This window comes from Myotis nattereri (assembly GCF_964212035.1).
Source record: "Myotis nattereri genome assembly, chromosome: 14".
Taxonomy (NCBI): domain Eukaryota; kingdom Metazoa; phylum Chordata; class Mammalia; order Chiroptera; family Vespertilionidae; genus Myotis; species Myotis nattereri.
In genome coordinates, this window is record NC_138089.1 from 47,045,154 (window position 1) to 47,063,464 (window position 18,311).

At 38.1% G+C, this 18,311-nt stretch overlaps 1 protein-coding gene across 19 annotated transcripts in view; it reads left to right on the forward strand.

Annotated features, from left to right (window-relative positions):
- Positions 1 to 18,311, forward strand: part of RBMS3 (RNA binding motif single stranded interacting protein 3) — a gene marked incomplete at both ends in the record, with an annotated part of 935,783 nt that overhangs the window by 326,256 nt on the left and 591,216 nt on the right. The gene's annotated exons all lie outside the window — the stretch shown is intronic.

Genomic DNA, 18,311 nt, shown 5'->3' on the forward strand with positions numbered 1-18,311 from the left:
AGATGGGCAGGGTTGTTAGAAAGGAGATCCTACCGGTGATTATCAGGCACGAGAATACAATTTCAGGGGCTTTGCTGGTGAGCTGTTCTTTGTTTGTGACTCTGAGAGGGTTTTTCCCACTGGATAGGACACGCCAGGGTGGGGGGGACTCAAACTTTTAATCGCTGGATGTAGCATAAAAGAAGGGCGTGGAAGGTAGATGGCAGTGAACTAAAGTCTCTTGGAGTTTGTTTGGGTGTATTTTGTATTTATTTTTTTTTGCCTTACACATTTTGTTTCCTATGGGGGGTGATCGGGATGCTACAGACTGAACTGTGGAGCTTTGCCAGAGATGTTCTTGACTTTTAGAAGCTCCGTTTGCCTGTGTTAGCTGCCACCAGAAGGCCTGGGGCTTGGAATGGGCTGAAATGTAACTGATGGTAATTGGACGTGAATTGGTTAAATACTTCAGGCTTTATGTGTGTGCTCAAATGATCATTAAGGGGCCAGCGGGAAGCCCACGTAACTAAGCAGTGGGCAGTGCCAACCATGAACTTTCTCCTGCAGTTCACACATGAAGGACTCTCAGGTGTGATATCCCTGCTCCAATTTGTCAAATAGATTGGACTTGATTTGGAGAGAGGGACAGCGGGGGTGGGGGGGGAGGGGGTTGGGGGGGATGTTGGTAGCCTGCCCACCTTGAAGACATGGATTCTATTTCTTGAGGGATGCTATTATTTTGTATCGCATTAGCCAGACTCCACAGTCTTCTTCATGGATAAATATGCGGAGAGTGAGCAAGGCGTGCCTGAGTGATCCGTGCTGTCACCAGGACTCCTTGATGTGATTAGGCTTTGCTAATTCATACCGTAGTTATCGCTCATTTATACTGTCTCATCAAACAATGCCTGTTTGTGAGCCAGACCAGGCAGCAGACTTTCAATATTATATTAAAGATTGTTGCCTTTTTGCCTCTCCTTTTCCATCGCTCCAGGATTCGCCCTGCCCCTCCAAGGTCGACTCACGTTGCTTTTTGCCTTTGTGAGCATTTAGTTTGTGCTGCTGCTGCTGCTGCTTAAAGAGACCAGCCCAGTGCCTTGAGTTTTAACTCTTTGGGGATTGGGAGGAGAATGCTGCCCGCCTTTCTTGAGGAAATGGCAAAGCAAGGACAAGTTTTTAAAAAAGCGGGGGGCGGATTTGTAGTCATTTCTCATCCCCCCAAAGAAACAAAAACAACAAACTCAAGGGGTTGGCATGAAAAATCTCGGACATTCCATCCCTTTTACTCATGTGGCTAAATTTTTCCAAATGTTTCAAAATTCACGCTCTTCTTTTGGGTCCTTGTTTTCTACTAGGAAGTGTATTCAGAAAAGAAAAAGTTTAGATTGAAATGAATGGAAGAGTTGCTTTTCTGCTTGGGATTTCTTTTAGCCTATTAGTAGCAGGAAATAATGTCATGCGCATTATATGAAAGATACAGGATGCTCCATGAGCCACGCTGGTGGAAAGTGTGTGTGTGTGTGTGTGTTCGTGTGTGTGTGTGTGTGTGTGTGTGTGTGTGTGTGTGTGAGAGAGAGAGAGAGAGAGAGAGAGAGAGAGATTGGGGTAAAGGAGAAAGTGGAGTGGTGAGGGAAGAGAGGAGAGCTGTTTTGGGGTCCTACGTAGTTTCGTGTTATGTAGACAGGCGACATCTGGATCTTGTTACTTTCAAGCCAGTCAAAGCCATCAACTTCTGGAACATTTTTAAAGAAGTTAGATCCATTAGGCGACCTAAGCTGATATTTGGGGTAATCAGATCAGGGTGGTAGGGAATATCAGATCAGCTACTTTGGCTATCACGGTAGTTCACGTTGATGATTATGTTGTAAAATTTCGACAGTGCTGTGAAGTTGTCGAATGTTGTTACGGAGGCTCTGAAATGACAGGCATTAATAACATCCCTGGAAGCTGAAGAAGTGAAAACGTGCCCTGTTTTGAAACTTGGACACACGAGGAATGGGAGGAAGGGTCAATGTGCAGTTGCACTTTAAAAATGGAGATTTTTCTGCCAGCGTGAATACTATATAAAAAGTACTCTCATGCCCCAGGATAGCATAAGACCACTTGGTTATTTCAGAATCAGTTTTTGCCCTTTTCACACTTATATCTCAAAATATAACCTATAATAATTTTGAAGGACCTACATGCTGCTCTATTTATTTGTAAGTCTGGGTGAAATTCACAAAATCCTCTGTGTTCTAGACTTGGCTTATAGTTCTAATCCTATTTTGAAATCATAGCAATTTACAATGGTGCTTATAGATGCAGAACACTTACAGTTCATAGAATTAGAATTCTGTGGTTGACAACAAAGATTATACATACTCTGGTGATAACCGAACTTCAACTGTTCTTTAAATTCAGGTGTTTTTCACTAATCCACAAAAGCTATTTGTGGACATTAGTTTTGGTGGAAAATCTTCATGGGATTTTAAAGAACTAAAATGCTTATTGTATTCATTCAGAAAATGCAAAAATGCTGAACCTTCTCTTTTTTTTTTTTTTTTACTTAAATATGTGTGTTAGATATAGTTGCTATTTTTCTTGTGATGAAACAAAATGAAAATGGGATTTTTAAATAAATGCAAATGGTTTCCATTTTCTCAAATGTAATTAAGTTTTTAAAAAAATTGTGACATTTTCCTGCCTTCCCTGCTCCTACTTTCCATTACATTAAAACCAATCTCTTAACTTTGTTGCTTAACTTTTTAAAAATAGAAACAAGATATTTATGCTTTTGCCCATTTGAATAATTTTCCAGGTGCTTAAAATGTTTTATTAGAAAAATTTATGTGTAAGTTAAATAAAATGAAAACCTAAGTGGCTGACTTATAGCAATATTCTTAGCTTACTCTCCCAGACCTCACATTAAAAGTTGCCCTTTGTAAATTTTCTTTTTGATCAAATTCTTTCCTACCAAGAAGAGCAAGTTTGGAAAAGAATATTGCTTTTGATTAAGGAGTAATGAAGAAATCTTGGTGACATGTCATAATATTTAAATAAGAGACATAACTGGATTAAAAAGCATGAGTTTCATCAAAAGAAATTTGCTATGGGGAATCCACCCAGAATAATCAGCAGATTTGAGAGAAAGGGGACCAAAAAAATTTGTTCATTAGCTAAGTGATAATTTACATAATGATGTTTGATTGAGTTGTAACCTAATATATCTCAGGAATTTTGTCACAGCCCATTCAAAGCAACCGACCTGTTGCTATTGCATTTTGAGATCCAGAGTGAATTTCAGTCTGAATTCGAGGTATTTTCTGTGTGTGGTGGTGGGGCAGCGGGTGTTCTTGGAAAAACAAACTGGAAAAGCTAAAAAGGGTAAAACATGGTCACAGCCTAGTACATTGATACTTTGCAGATGACAAATAGCTATTTCTCTCCTATGCATGTGATATTTGGGAAACTTCAGTCATCTTCAAAAAACTTGAAGATTTGCATAAGCACACTCAACAAAGCTGGTCTTCCTGCCTTTTCTACACCCTTACCAGTTCACTCTGTCTCTTCATGTGCAGGACACCCTTTCTAATCACATTGCTCTTACATCAGTCTACTGCCTTCCCATCTGCTTCCCGGGAAGATCTTGAGGCAGAGGTGCAGACTACGTACGGTTTCTCTGGCGGGTGATACTCAGATTGTGTTCAGAACCTGGTGTGAAGTTGGGGTCAGGTATAAGAAGTCATTCATCAACTGCACACTGATTCCAGGCTGAGTTTCCAACCATCTGCAGCCTGGATTGCCGCCCTTGTCTGCAAGTCTAGCTGGAGCCCAGTGGATTGTGCCATAGAAAGAGCAAACACTTGAGAACACAGGGCTGAGGAGCAGCACAGGAAGAGAGAGGCTCCTGGGGGGCAAGGGCTGTTCTTAAAGATGTGAATGTACAGATCCTTCAACAACAGAACAACCCTTAACACACTCCTTGCACATGAAAATGTAGAAAATCTTGCCGAGGGAGGGGATGAGTTTAGAATTTCCTTAGTACTTCCTGCCCAGATTTGCATTGATAGCCAGAGTTGGGAACTTGCCAGTTTTAAAACAGCCTTGAAAACTCCCAAGTTCTGTTTCGCTTTGAAAGGCTGAAACATACAAAACTGGTTTTCTAAAAACCTTTCAGCAATTGAAATTTTAGGTACGACTCCAAATATTTCTTTCGCTCCGGGGTGTAAGATGATAGCCTGCAACTATGATAAATCTTGTTTGTCTCATTTTAGAATGTATATGATGTTAATTGTTTTTAATAAGAGAAAAATCGTTATTTTTCTTCCTTCTTCCCCCCAAATCTTTCTTATCATTGGGATTGTCTTATCTTTTCTGTAATGTGGTCATTGTTTTCACTACTGCTTAAAAGGAGTAGAAGTGTAAAAAGTTCATGTTTTTTTTTTAATGCAGAATAATTCCAAACTTAAAGGAAAACACCATGTTTGTTTCTTTTAATAGTATCTTTCTAACGCATTTTCCTTTCAGATTCTCTGAATTTGGAAAAAGAATAACTGAATTATAACTCGATATTATTTCCATGAAGTAATGAAATCTATTTGAGGGGTGGCGGTTGGGGGGCGATGTGTAGGGAAGGAGGCAAAAGAAGAGAAGGGAGGATGTTAAGTTCATCCCAGGTCTCTCTGGCTCCAGGAATTCTGGCATGCTTCATTTTTGCACTAATATGATTTTACACAATTCTCTCTGACATTATCAGTCTTTTTGGCAGGGAGAGGGCTCAGTCACAATTATGTCCACGCCAAATCCTAAGAAAACCAGTCTTTTCCTTTAAAAGAAAATCTTTCGTAGTGTTGGACTTCTTCTTCGGAGTAAATGGTTGATGTTTATCCAAAATTGGCTTCGAGTACTACATTAAAATTGTGTTTTATAACAGTCTCATAAGCCACAGCTGTATGTGATTAAATAGTGTAATATCAAAAGCATGTGAGAATAGACATTTTTATGCTATAGCTGTTGCACAGCAAGAGTGCAGATGGACCCGAAGCGAGACCAAGAGCAAAAATATATTCATGGGTTGTTGAGGATATAGGTTGCTCTTTTGTTCAGTAGTTGGAAAAATGCTGAGCCATTTTGGATATGGTTAAGAAATATACTTTCTTAAAGTGAAACCAGAAATATCAATACCCACTCTTATTTTAAGTGTGGTGTGCCATTTAACTAGAAAACACGTAGTCACAGCGTGGGTCTGAAACTGATGCAAATGGAAGGGCCAGGATTATTCCCATGGAACACACATTCAAAGAGCAGAAGTGAATTTCTCAATTCTGTCTTGAAATTATAAATGTTTTTGCTCTGTGTTTCTTATTACTTTCTGTGGAACTATTGTAAGAAAAACTTCAGGCCATGTATCCCTAACCAAAAGAGTGATAGATAATCACAATCAGCAACTTAGAGCAAAAAGGGCAGCGGTATGACTCTTTGTGAAGATATTTGAAAATACGATTATCCGTTTTTTATGAATACTGCTCTTTTATTTCCAGAGTTAAAAACTACATGGTAACACAGGGAGGCAAAGCTTCTGCTTCTATTTCTTTGGCAAAGATGCTATATAGTAAAAAGGTCTCTATTTCTTATGGGATGTTTTAACTATAGTTTCTTAAAATAATATCTGTTCATGAAAACTATCATCTTTAATTTTTTTTTTTAGAGATTCTAAGTATAGGAACGTTAATACTAATAAAAATTTATTAGTAAGTCGTCGTTTTCAGTGTCTTGAAAAAGCCTATAGGGTTGGCTATTGGTTTTCAGATTTCAGACACTAAACAACAGTTTTAAAAAGAAAAAAAAAAGAAAAATGTTGGCTAGATTCTATTTGTTTGCATTTTTAATTTTTCTTTTTCAAGTTAAGATTGGCAGAGAATTTGTTCACATTTAAAATTGTTCTTTTTCCCCCATGTAGATTTATTAGTCAGGAAATGCATACCATATGGAATCAGATATCTGGATAAAGTTTTGTAATTCAGAGCATCAATCTCTAACAGACATCCAATTTCAAGAGTATGGATAATAAATGATAAGACATGGATTCTGTTTTACTTTGGGGAAATTCTCTGATTTGTGTGTCAATGAGTTGGTTTCTAGGTCAGGTTCTCTGAGCTCTGATCCAGGCTGAGCATTTGTGTCTCTCACTTTGAGATGGATGAGCCTGCTTTGATAGATTAGTGGTACAGGGAGATGACCTCCGTTTGTGCCATTGATGAGTTTTGTGTGGGTCCCTGACGCTCTCTACAGAGCAGATCAAATGCTGCTTTGTCGGCTCTGGTGATTTGACAAATTTAACCGTCTGCATCCTTCGCCACATCTAAATCCCATGCACCGAGAGAAACTCATCCGTCACCTGGGAGTGGGTGGAGAACAGTTCCCAGGGGTGGGACAATGACAGGCATCAATTAATCATTATCATGGCTGGCCTTGTTGCAGTGGTAAGTTTTCTTTCCTTCAAGTGGGTAAAATTAGGGCTTACCAAAAAATTAATAGTGGCAGTGCGAGGCTAACTTTTCCTCATTCAGCGTTCTCTCTACAGGTGGTGTAAGAGCTGAATATACATATGTTTGGCTAAACCAGTTGAGGTAATGAAGGAAATAGGCTTGCCTCATTAAGAGCCTCTCAACCCTAGTTTCATGAATGAATCTAGGAGTTTGTGTAGACATGGAAATAACAATTGATAGTAGTTTGGAAGACCTTCAAATTCCTGAATTTCTTGATAAGAGCCTTTAATGTATAGGAAAAAAAATACTATAGTAACTATAGTATAATGGTATTGTAGAGGAAAATACTAACTTGTCCAGGACATATAAACAAGAGCATTATCTTTTCCTATTATTCATTCTAGGTATACTTCTGGTTCCCCACAAAGCTCCTGTTAGCTGAATTAATGAAAGTAAATGGAACCTTGAATTTAGCTTTTATGAATGATAAACAGATCTAAAAAATAGACTAAATTACATACGCAGTCAAGGCAACCATGATAATGTCCTTTCCTGATGTGTGAAAAGTAAAGTATAATAGAAGAAAAATAAAACATAATATTCTAGATATTGGCAGTAATCATTTTAGGAACTGATTTTTAATTTGTTTTGGAATTAGCTTTCCTATCATCATACTGTAGAGTTAAGAAATTTGATTATATGGCACTCAATATGCTAAAAGCAGATGATCTTTTGGTTATCACCTTCTTAACTGGTAGTTTTCAAGATGAATGCAGATCATGCATAGAATTTAATGAGGATTTTTGAGAAGCCTTCCTATTTTATCTAGTGTACTGCTGTCTATTTATCTTAGTTAAGTTGCTGATTGATGACAATTTAATGAAAAGGAAAATGGAAAACAGAATGCTAACTATCTGGTTTTCTGGAACTGGTTAGGATACCTTTAAAGCTTTTCTTATGTATGCACGCCATATTTAAAGCTTTTATCGATGTCTATAAACTATCATGATGCCCCTTTTAAAACTTATCATTCACACAAATTGGATGGTAGCATCCTGAAAATAAGTTAAAGCTAAGGTAGCTTAAAATTCAAGCAAATCAACTTTTAAACTCGCAAATACTTTGGAGTAGATGAATTATTTGAAGAAGTGTGTATAAAACTGGGAATAAAATTTCAAATACTGTTTTCTGGGATATCTCTCTCTCTCAGTTTCTCTCTCTCAGTCTCTCTCTCTCTCTCTCTCTCTCTCTCTCTCTCTCTCTCTCTTTCTCTCTCTCTCTCCCACCCTCCCCCCCCTCTCTCTCACACACACACACACAACCATATATGATAGTATTTTACATTTTTTCTTGAGAGATGAGGAAAGCACTTCTTTTTTATTAGTGCTAGTCTCTTGCAGGGTTGTGACAGCTCTTGGCGTTCATCCTAGGTCTCTAGTCCTTTGCACACCAATTCAGACTGCACTTGTAGACATAAGGATGTTGTGTTTTAATCTAAGGTAGGCATGGGATTTTGAAAACAATAACAGTTTGATGTTTGTTATTTCTCACTTCCAAAAAGTTAACCAATGCCTTCAACTTTATTATTTAACTGTTGGGATAACTTGACTTCAGGTTAGCAATGGGACGTTTCCCCTTTCCAGATTGTTCTTGTTCTTATTCTTGTATTCAACTTCATTGATAAGCTAAAAAAGGTTAGAAAGATGTCAAAGGCAGCAGGTCAATGAACATGGAAGAATTTTTCTCCAAGTTTAGTGGCTTCTTTCAACAAAGGGAGAAGTTGAGGGTCATTGTAAAGCCTCCATATTTTCTGGATACTCTTGGAGGCCCACATCCGATAGAAATTCTAACAAGCTTATTAAAATGCACTTACATTCCACACGTCAAGTTAGATTTTTTTTGGCAATAAAATATTAGAGGTTTTATAATTTTGCTGCTGAAACTCTCTGAGTGCATAAATTCATTTATGTGTGCCTGTAAAGTTTGGGACATCATCTTGCATATGTGGGTGTTCTTGCGAAGTGAAAAAATACATAATCCACAGATCCTCTTGAAGAACAAAGAAAGGTTATCAGAGAACTGAATAGAACAATGCATAAAGTTGGCAATGCATTATGTTCTGTAGACATGCAAACAAACATGTATTAATTTATGTTTCACAGTTTTCACTTCTGTTTGGAGGCAATACATTTTTCTCATCTCGTCTATGTTATTCTGGGTTCCTAAAGCAGCCAGAGTCTAAAAACTGGCCATCTCTCTACGTATTGTGGCATTTTGGCATTCAAGATATCTCCGTATTTTAGTAATCCCAAATTTCCGGGGCGGGGCCTGTGGTAGAACAGCAGAACGTATCGGAAAATGTCATTAACATTCTTTGGCTAAACTATGTCAAAAGTAGACACATTGGATTGACCTTTGGCAGCAAAAACAACTGAGAATTCCCGATCTGGGTGCCAGGTTTGCAGAATTTTTTCATTGTGCAACTGTTGGAATTGTTTACCAGTTGGAAAGAAAAAGAGGTTGAATGTAACAGGTGTTTCCCTGGGCTCCCAGCTTAGGGGTGCAAGCAGGAGGCAAATCAGTGGCACAGTATTTATTTTATGGCATAATCTTTCTTAATCCTTCTCTAAGTGGGTTCATTGGTTTATTACATGTATTAAAACTGCCACCTCCTGCGGATCCTCAGTGACCACGGTTATTCACCTGGGATCATTTCTCTTGGTATCCAGAGGTCCCTCTGGGCCTTTCAGAATCTTTTGTGCCTCATATATGTATACACACCTGGACCAGATCCAGTTGGGCATCCTGAAGATTCTACCTTTCCAGCCCTACCCCAAGCATGATGGCTTTCTTCATTTTCATTGTTATTCCAGTCGTTCAAGAAAAATCAGGATCCCATCTCCTCCTATCTTAATCAAGAAGAGTTTTCTCTGTCCTAAATGGTTTGTCTCAGTGGATAGAGCGTCAGCCTGTGGTCTGAAAGGTCCCGGGTTTGATTCTGGTCAAGGGCATATACCTTGGTTGCGGGCACATCCCCAGTAGGAGGTGTGCAGGAGGCAGCTGATCGATGTTTTTCTCTCATTGATGTTTCTAACTCTCTATCCTTCTCCCTTTCTCTCTGTAAAAAATCAACAATAACATATATATATATATATATATATATATATATATATATATATATGTATATTTTTTTTTTAAAGAAGAGTTTTCTCTGACTGTAGCACCAGGCATACGCTCATACCTGGAAATTAACTCCTTACCCCCATCTTGAAGGGAGAATTCTTCTAGTCACCCAGTATTTTGATTTCATCTAATCACTCAATTTTTCTTCCCAATCCTCTAGCCAGATATCACTGAATTTCATCAACAGATTCAGTGAGTCAGCGTTGACTTACCTCTTTCATACATAAAACATACACATACACACACACATAGATACTTCTGGGAACTTTAAGGATTATTTCAGTGGTTCTGACTTTCTTAAAGGCTACATGACCACAGAGAAATATGGAAGAGCAAAGTGCTCTTAAGGAGACATATACTTGTTCTTTCCAGTTCTAATATAATTTTTTTCTGGTAATTGGTATCAAAAGGGATGAATCTTAACAAAATAGGGGTGACTAAACATTTTCACATTCTTTCTAAAGTATAGTAGCTTTCCACGATCAGAAATATATCAGTAATATTATGAAAGTTAGGTATCTACTCTTTTTCCTGCTATTCTTGATTGAGTGATTCTGATTTTTACCCATATAATTTCACAATAATTGTTTGAACTATAGATAGATATTCTAATGAACTTCAAACTTAGTGATGAGGCTGTCAATAGCATGGTAAATAAAAAATTACATTTTTACAATTTTAATTAACAAGTGATTTGTCAGAGGCAAGCAGAAAGATAAAACAAAGATAAGTAAAAAACAAAAACAAAAAACAAAAACAAAACAAAACAATTGGAAGCTAAAGTTATCAGGTCTTAATCTACTTTTGAAAATTTCTGGAATTTGACTTTTTGTCGTGTTTAGAAATAAGGCAAAGGTTAAGAGCTCCTTGACAAGGAGTAGATAGTTCACAAATTGAAGAACCATCATTGGGGAAAAATTATAATGTGAGTATAAAACGTGGTATGGAGAAGTCATATAGTTAAGGCTTTTGGTGTCTTGTGAAAAAAAATTAATGCTTTTGAGGAGAAAGTAGTGCTTTTGTTGTGTTTAGTCACATGGCAGAGCACTTAGTAACCTATAGCAGTTTCTTCTGTTGCTCTGGCTGACCCATCACTAGTTCTTAGGGAGGACCTAGACAATTTTGAAACATATCTTGAAATTTCTGTATATGAAATGTTCACATACAATTCATGTATGTTCAAAAATATAATCATGAGTGAAGCTATATTTTTCTGTGTAGAAAGGATTGGCTTTAAAAAAAAAGTACTGATTTCAGACAGAGAGGGAGCGGGAGAGAGAGAGATAGAAACATCAATGAAGAGAGAGAATCACTGATTGGCTGCCTCCTGCACATCCCACACTGGGGATGGAGCCCGCAACCTGGGCATGTGCCCTGACCAGGAATCAAACTGCAACTTCCTGGTTCATAGGCTAATGCTCAACCACTGAGCCAGGTCGGCCAGGCAACAAAGCAGCTTTGAGAGGGGAAACCAGCCACATAAGTTGTAAAACCAGCAAACCTGTATTGGCATGAGAATTACACAATCCGAAGTACTAACGAGAGAGCAGTGCTGCTTGGGGGCCACTAATGTGCTTAGGGATCCTTGAATTGAGGATATGTGGGCAGTCATGGTTAATGCTCTCTCAGCACATGCATATGTTAAAGTGTGGGACTGGGTGAAATGTCAAGATTTCAATATGGTTATCGGGGAGTTTAAGTCAATAGAGGTTCAAGAAAGGTAGCTATAGTTGCTATTACTTATGGCCCTTCTTTTTTTTGCCAAGTTCATTTTACACTCTCCGTCCTCATTTCATTTAAAAGGACTGTTTGAAGTGACCTTGCTTTTACCTTGCATCTTCTGTATCTCCCTGCCTTTCCCACATTGTTCTTCCTGGGGAACGAAGTCATTTCTTTCTGTATCACAGCTCTTATCTCCCTTCTTTCTTATTTACCCCCTTTCTCCTGCCCTCAAGCTCTCTCCTATGGATTTGACTCCTAAACTACTTCCTCTTCTTTGTTCTCTGAGCTTTTAGCCCCCTCTTAATGTTTTAGTTATTGCTGTTTTATTTTTTCCATTTCTTTTCAAGGTAGAGTGAGATTGGGTTTCAACTTTCTTCCTATTTTTTTTTTTTTTGCTTGGTTGTAATGTTTATTTTTTGGCTCTTTGAACGTGCTTTATTCATCAAGATCATATTCGTGTCAGAGCTATTCTGTGAACCCCCTGAGGACCAGTACCACAGAGTCTTATCTTTTAGTGCCCTGCAGAATTCATTCGAGCGCCTGATGCAGACTGAGTGCAGAATGAAAGGTTTTCAGAATGCATTAATCTATTTTGTTCTCTGTACCTCATGTATTACTCCATTGCTAAAGTCAACGGTTTTAAACCAGAGTTGCTTAAGGTCATCTTCATCTCTGTGATGCTTTATATCAAAAGTCATTTGATGTATCTTTCTTTATAGGTACAGATTGATGTAATCTCTCCCTGTTCAACCCCCACCCCCATCCCCCTCATCCCTGGCCAAAAAAGTGGGCTAGTGGGCTAGATACCCTAGAACTATTGGCTGGAGTTGTGTTACATGTCTAGCTAATGGGATATACTGTGATAGCAGAAGGTGAGCCAAGTTAGAAACTGCAATAGAATAAGGAGAGAAAAGGGAAGAACAGAAAAAGAAAAACTGCCAGTGTTGCATTCCAAGATGCTGGCGGGAGCTCAGGAACACATGCCAACTCAGGGAGGGACAGAAGTGGATTTCAAAGACAGTCTAAGTAGCTAGTATTTGGAACTTGGGGATGAGAGTAAGCAAGTAGGTCAGGGCTAAATGGTAGTGGTGGTGGTTTGGAGGCTATTCCGGAGCAATTGCCAAGAATATCAGCTTGTATATGTGGCTTCCTTTCTCGGGTTGGCAGAGAGTTGGGCATATAAGGAGGTGAACTTAGTTTAAGGAGCTAGGAGATGGGTTGAGTATTAGGCCCACATTTTTTTCTATTTTTCTTTTTTTTTAAAATATATTTTATTGATTTTTTACAGAGAGGAAGGGAGAGAGATAGAGAGCTAGAAACATCGATGAGAGAGAAACATCGATCAGCTGCCTCCAGCACATCTCCCACTGGGGATGTGCCCGCAACCCAGGTACATGCCCTTGACCAGAATCGAACCAGGGACCCTTCAGTCCGCAGGCTGACGCTCCATCCACTGAGCCAAACCAGTTTTGGCATATTTTTCTTATTCAAGACAAAAGATCTTAAGTATCATAGTAATATATAAGCTACCCATGCCAGTACACAACAATATTGACATGGATTTTACTAACTCAGCTTTTCGAAAAGACAGCTTCAAAGTTCAGGTGAGAATGGCAAAATTTCCATTTCAGAAAGAGAATTCTATACAGTTCCCCTCTACAATTAAGCAGGTATAAAGATATGCCTAAAGCATTTATGGGTGACATAAGATGGGGTTCTGAAGTAAACTTCAAAGCCTTTCTCACAAAGGAAAGTATGAAAAGAGTAACCCAGTTGTCACTAAGCAAACAAACTGTTTTTTTTTTATTTGGGTACCTCTTGGTTTTTCCGACTTGTGCTGATATTTTATTTTTTTTATTTTTTTTATGTTTGTTCCCTTATCTTGGCATTGTTTTCTCTATCATGTTCTTTTTTCCACATCAAAGTTCTTATTACCATTTGTAGAAAATAGTTTATACATTTAATTCCACAACATTTAGTAAATTTTTGTATTCCAAATCAATTCATACTAATTGTATATAGTAAAACAATTCAAGACATATAATGAAAATATTAATCATCTTCTTGAGCATATCACATCATTCTGTCAAGAACTTTCATGAATACCAATGTTAATAATGAAGTCATATACATCCTGTAGCATTTTTTATGTTCACACAAACATACAATCAGATGTATGGCATATGAGATCATACTGAATAAGTTATTTTACTCATTTTTTTTCAATGAAAAGGATACTTTGTGAATTCTCACCAGGACTTTAGACAAATATAGATTTTTTTATTGTCAGGATAATTGTTTCTAGTGTGTTTGCACCATGTTTTATGTAAGCATTGCCCATTGATAGGCATGGCTTTTTTTTTTTTTTTGCTATTGTTTTCCTATTTTAAATAATTCTATAATATATGTATAAGGTACTCATTTAAATATTGAAATTTAATCGATGATATTTAAGCAGGGTTGCTTTCTTTTAAATGCTAAACAATGCATTGATAAGCCCTGGCCAGTGTGGCTCATCCCATACACTAAAAGGTGGGGGTTTAATTCCTTGTTGGGGTACATCCTAAGTTGTAGGTTTGGTCCCTGCGTATGGGAGGCGACTGATCAGTGTTTCTCTCTCTCCTTCTCTCTCTCTTAAAAAAATATCAATAATAAATAAATAAACAAATAAAATAAAAAATAAAATTTTAGAGGAAAAGAAGAACAGTGCATTGATGAATTTCCTATTACACAAAGATGGACATCTCTGCTGAGGGATTCTGTGTCCTGCGGGATTGGCTTGCCATTTGTGTTATGGAAATAAGGCCAATAGTCTGCTCCTTTTGGTGGAAGAAAATGAACTTCCTGATGGAGGTTGTGAGCTGAAAGGGAGCCCCCCGCATTTGGCAGAAGCAGAAATGTCTCATTTCCTTTGTGACATCATCCTTGGTATCCCAACAGATGCTTGGGAGTCTGGGGTGCTACCATTTCATTGCTCCTCATCCACTGCCTGTGGGGTGCACTTGTGTTCCAGGTGGATTTTCATTGTCTGTCACCTATTCCAAGTTGAAAGAGCAACAACAGGCAAGGACAGCCTTAAGCAGCCAGGAGCTTCCTAATTAATTGTCCAGATCAACTATTTTGTCCCAAGGGTTTGGGCATCAGAAATTTTCTTTTTACATGATCTTGGGAATGCTGCAAACTTACATTTTATGAGAACCTATTGGACTTGTTTGTTGCTACCTGACCATAGAGCTAATGTCGTGGTATATTAATTGAGCTTAAAAAAAGTGATGCTGTAAAATCTAATGAACTTAGGTGAAATCTGATTTTATTTCTTTTCTCTCCTGTGCTTGTTCTGTTTCTCATTACCCATACCAGTTTTAATTAAAATCAAAACATGAAATAAAAAACAACAACAAAAGTTTACCTACAGAAGGTGTTATGCCGCAAGATATAGAAATATTCACTGACTAAGATCTGTCTAGAAGACAGTGGATCATAAACAGTTTACTCTTTCTATAAGAAAAAGTAGACCAAGGACATGTAATTCTAACACTTAATTCTCTTTTGTATGTTCACACTTTTTTAGAACTTAATCACATCATTCAAAGTTTGATGGCCATGTCCCATAAACTGTTTTGGAAACTCAAGGACATTTCCTAAACATGGACCATCAAGGGTGAGATGGGATAGGGATATTAATTCAGCACCTCAGAGACAATTAAGCATTTTCTCTTTTCAGAAATGGAATCCTCACCACTTTTTCCCATGCTTACACATCAGTAGTCTATTATACTTCATATGTATTTGGTGTAGGTAGAATCATTTTAACAAAGTCTAGAAAAGGAATGAAAACAGCACTTGGATTATGTGAAAGGACTCTCAGTGTATTAACAATGGTTTTTGGAGGCACAATTTTTTTTTTTATTCTAAAACTTGCTTGAATACCATTTCCCCAGGTGTTTCCTTACCTTTCTATATTTCAGTTTCCTGCCATTTCTTCCTATCACAAGAATATTTAGTGATTTTATACGAACATCTTGACAATCAATGTTAGTCTAGTAGTAATGTGTTTCAATGTTCTCCAAAGAATACCGATATATTAACATATTATGAAGATGATAAAATATAAATAAGGACCATCAACTCCAAGAGATAGTTATTAGTGATAATGGTAAGGAGAAGGTGACTGAAAGGCCTGCAATTGACTTGATACATGAATATAATAGAGCACCAATCCCTGTGATAGCTTAGATCAATGCTATTCATTGAAACATTTCTCTGAGCTTCCATTATGTTTCTCTGGCATCCGTCTCTGCAATCAGCTGGACTGAAATCATGTAGAGAGCTTTGCTTTCAATATTTCTTATACTTCCTGCATGATTTTTTTTATTGTTGCTTTGATTGGAAAGCAATGCAAGTCTGTCTCAGTGTTCTATAGCGCTCTCATCCTGGAGTCTGAGACGAATCTATTGGGAAATTGTCTGGTTTTTACATTGCTATATTTCACAGTACTTACACTTTCCTCATTTAAGTTCCCACGATGCCTTTTGTCCCCTACAGTAACTAACTTGTGGAGGTAAAGAGTGTCATCCTTGCAGCCAGTATAGGGAGTGTCAGCTCTTGGGTCCCTAGAGATAGTCCTCGAGATGAAAAATGTTTTGAGCCGTACCTGTTTGGCTCAGTAGATAGAGCATTGGCCTGTAGACCAAAGGGTGCTGGGTTCAATTCCCGTCAAGGGCACGTACCTTGGTTGCAGGCTCCTCCCCTGCCTGGGCCCTGGTTGGGGTGCATGCAGGAAGCAACCAGTCAATGTGTTTCTCTCATATTGATGTTTCTCTCTGTCTTTAACTCTCTCCTCCACCTTCCCTAAAAATTAATGGAAAACTGTCCTCCAGTGAGGATTAACAACAACAACAACAACAAAAAATGTTCTGAGTGAGGCCAGCACTGGCTCTGGGTGTGGTATTGTTTTTTGTTTGTTCCTTTGTTTTTTGTTAATCCTCACCCAAGGATATTTTGATTATTGACTTCTAGAAAGAGTGGAAGGGAGAGAGGGAGAGGGAGAGGGAGAGGGAGAGGGAGAGGGAGAGGGAGAGGGAGAGGGAGAGGGAGAGGGAGAGGGAGAGAGAGAGAGAGAGAGAGAGAGAGAGAGAGAGAGAGAGAAACACTAACGTCAGAGAAACATATTGACAAATCCATTGGTTGCCTCCACCAATGCACACACCCCAATCAGGGCCTGGGATAGAACCTGCAACCTTTGACTGGGAATCAGACTGGTAACCCTTTGGTGGGCAGGCCGGTGCTTTTAAGAACTGAGGCATGCTTGCCAGGCAGCATTGGGTTTTATCTAGGTAATTTTTTAGATTATTCACTGGGGAATGAAGGAATTAAGTTTTGTTTTATTTTCTCTAGCTTACATTAAGCTTTCAGGTATCCCTTAAGCATGCTCACATGTAGCATTGCTAAGCTTTGAATTTACCTTTCTGTTAATTTTCTTCCAATTATAGCAGCTACTCTCACAAGCTCCTCATCCTCAAAGAACAAGGGTTATCTTAAAGGTCTTCAAGCTGTGTGATTCTCAGTAGTTGCCCAGCATTTAGTAGGTGCTTAATAAATAGCAATTGGTTATATGGAAGCTGCTCTTCCACATCCTGAACCAGTGATGGCGAACCTTTTGAGCTCGGCGTGTCAGCATTTCGAAAACCCCTAACTTAACTCTGGTCCCGTGTCACATATAGACATTTTTTGATATTTGCAACCATAGTAAAACAAAGATTTATATTTTTGATATTTATTTTATATATTTAAATGCCATTTAACAAAGAAAAATCAACCAAAAAAATGAGTTCGCGTGTCACCTCTGACACGCATGCCATAGGTTCGCCATCACTGTCCTGAATTCTAATAACACGTTCTGATAAATACCCTTTGGACACTGAACCATTTTTTCTTCCCTTCACTATCTGCCATTGGCTCAAAGAGAAAAGAATCCTTGCCATCTTTCTCTTTGTACAATGTTGACTTGAACACCATTCTAGTTGGCATCGACTGAGTGAATAATCAATGGTCTCATTCCCTAAACATCCTTTAATTGATTTTATAACTTTAAGGAAAATTTAATGAAACCTACTTTATACTTACCTGTGTTTCTCTTATAGTTTTCTTTATAACCTTTTAATTTCAAAGTAATATTTCACTTTCAATTTCAATGATACAAAAAACTAGGAAAAATATTAAAGGCGAAATTTTCTCAAGGTGTTTGGCAATTTTTTCTCTCTAAAGTATTTGCTTTCTTCTTGCTTAGTCACATGTAAACTCTCAATCCAACATTAACTTAACAAAAAAAACAAGTATCTTTTCCCATACCTTTGTGTGTGATTGTCTGAAGACATTCTGGGAAATAAAGTGTTTTCAGTGTTTGTGCAACATTGAATGATAATACCTTTCAGTCCAGTACTGTGCTCATTTATATCATATTTTGTAATTATTAAGAAGGGATTTGGAACCTGGAATCTCAGAATGTGAAATAAAGTGTATAAATCAATGCATGTCCATGAAGGTCTCCCTGAGGTCAGCCCTGTATGGGGCCCATTGGAGAAGACAGAGGAGGTTATAATGTGACTCTTGCACTTCAGAAATAGGTAATGTATTTGAGGAAGCAGAGATGACATGTGGAACAAAGGGAAGTAGTTAAGTGCTAAGATGTGTGACATTAATTTGGAGGATGAGGAGGGATGAGAAGGGATGAGGCTGTTTGGGCAAGAGAAGCCCTTGCAGTGGTTCTCAACCTGTGGGTCACGACCCCTTTGGCTGTCGAACGACCCTTTCACAGGGGTAGCCTAAGACCATCCTGCATATCAGATATTTACATTACGATTCATAACAGTAGCAACATTACAGTTATGAACTAGCAACGAAAATAATTTTATGGTTGGGTCACAACATGAGGAACTGTATTTAAATGGCCCGCAA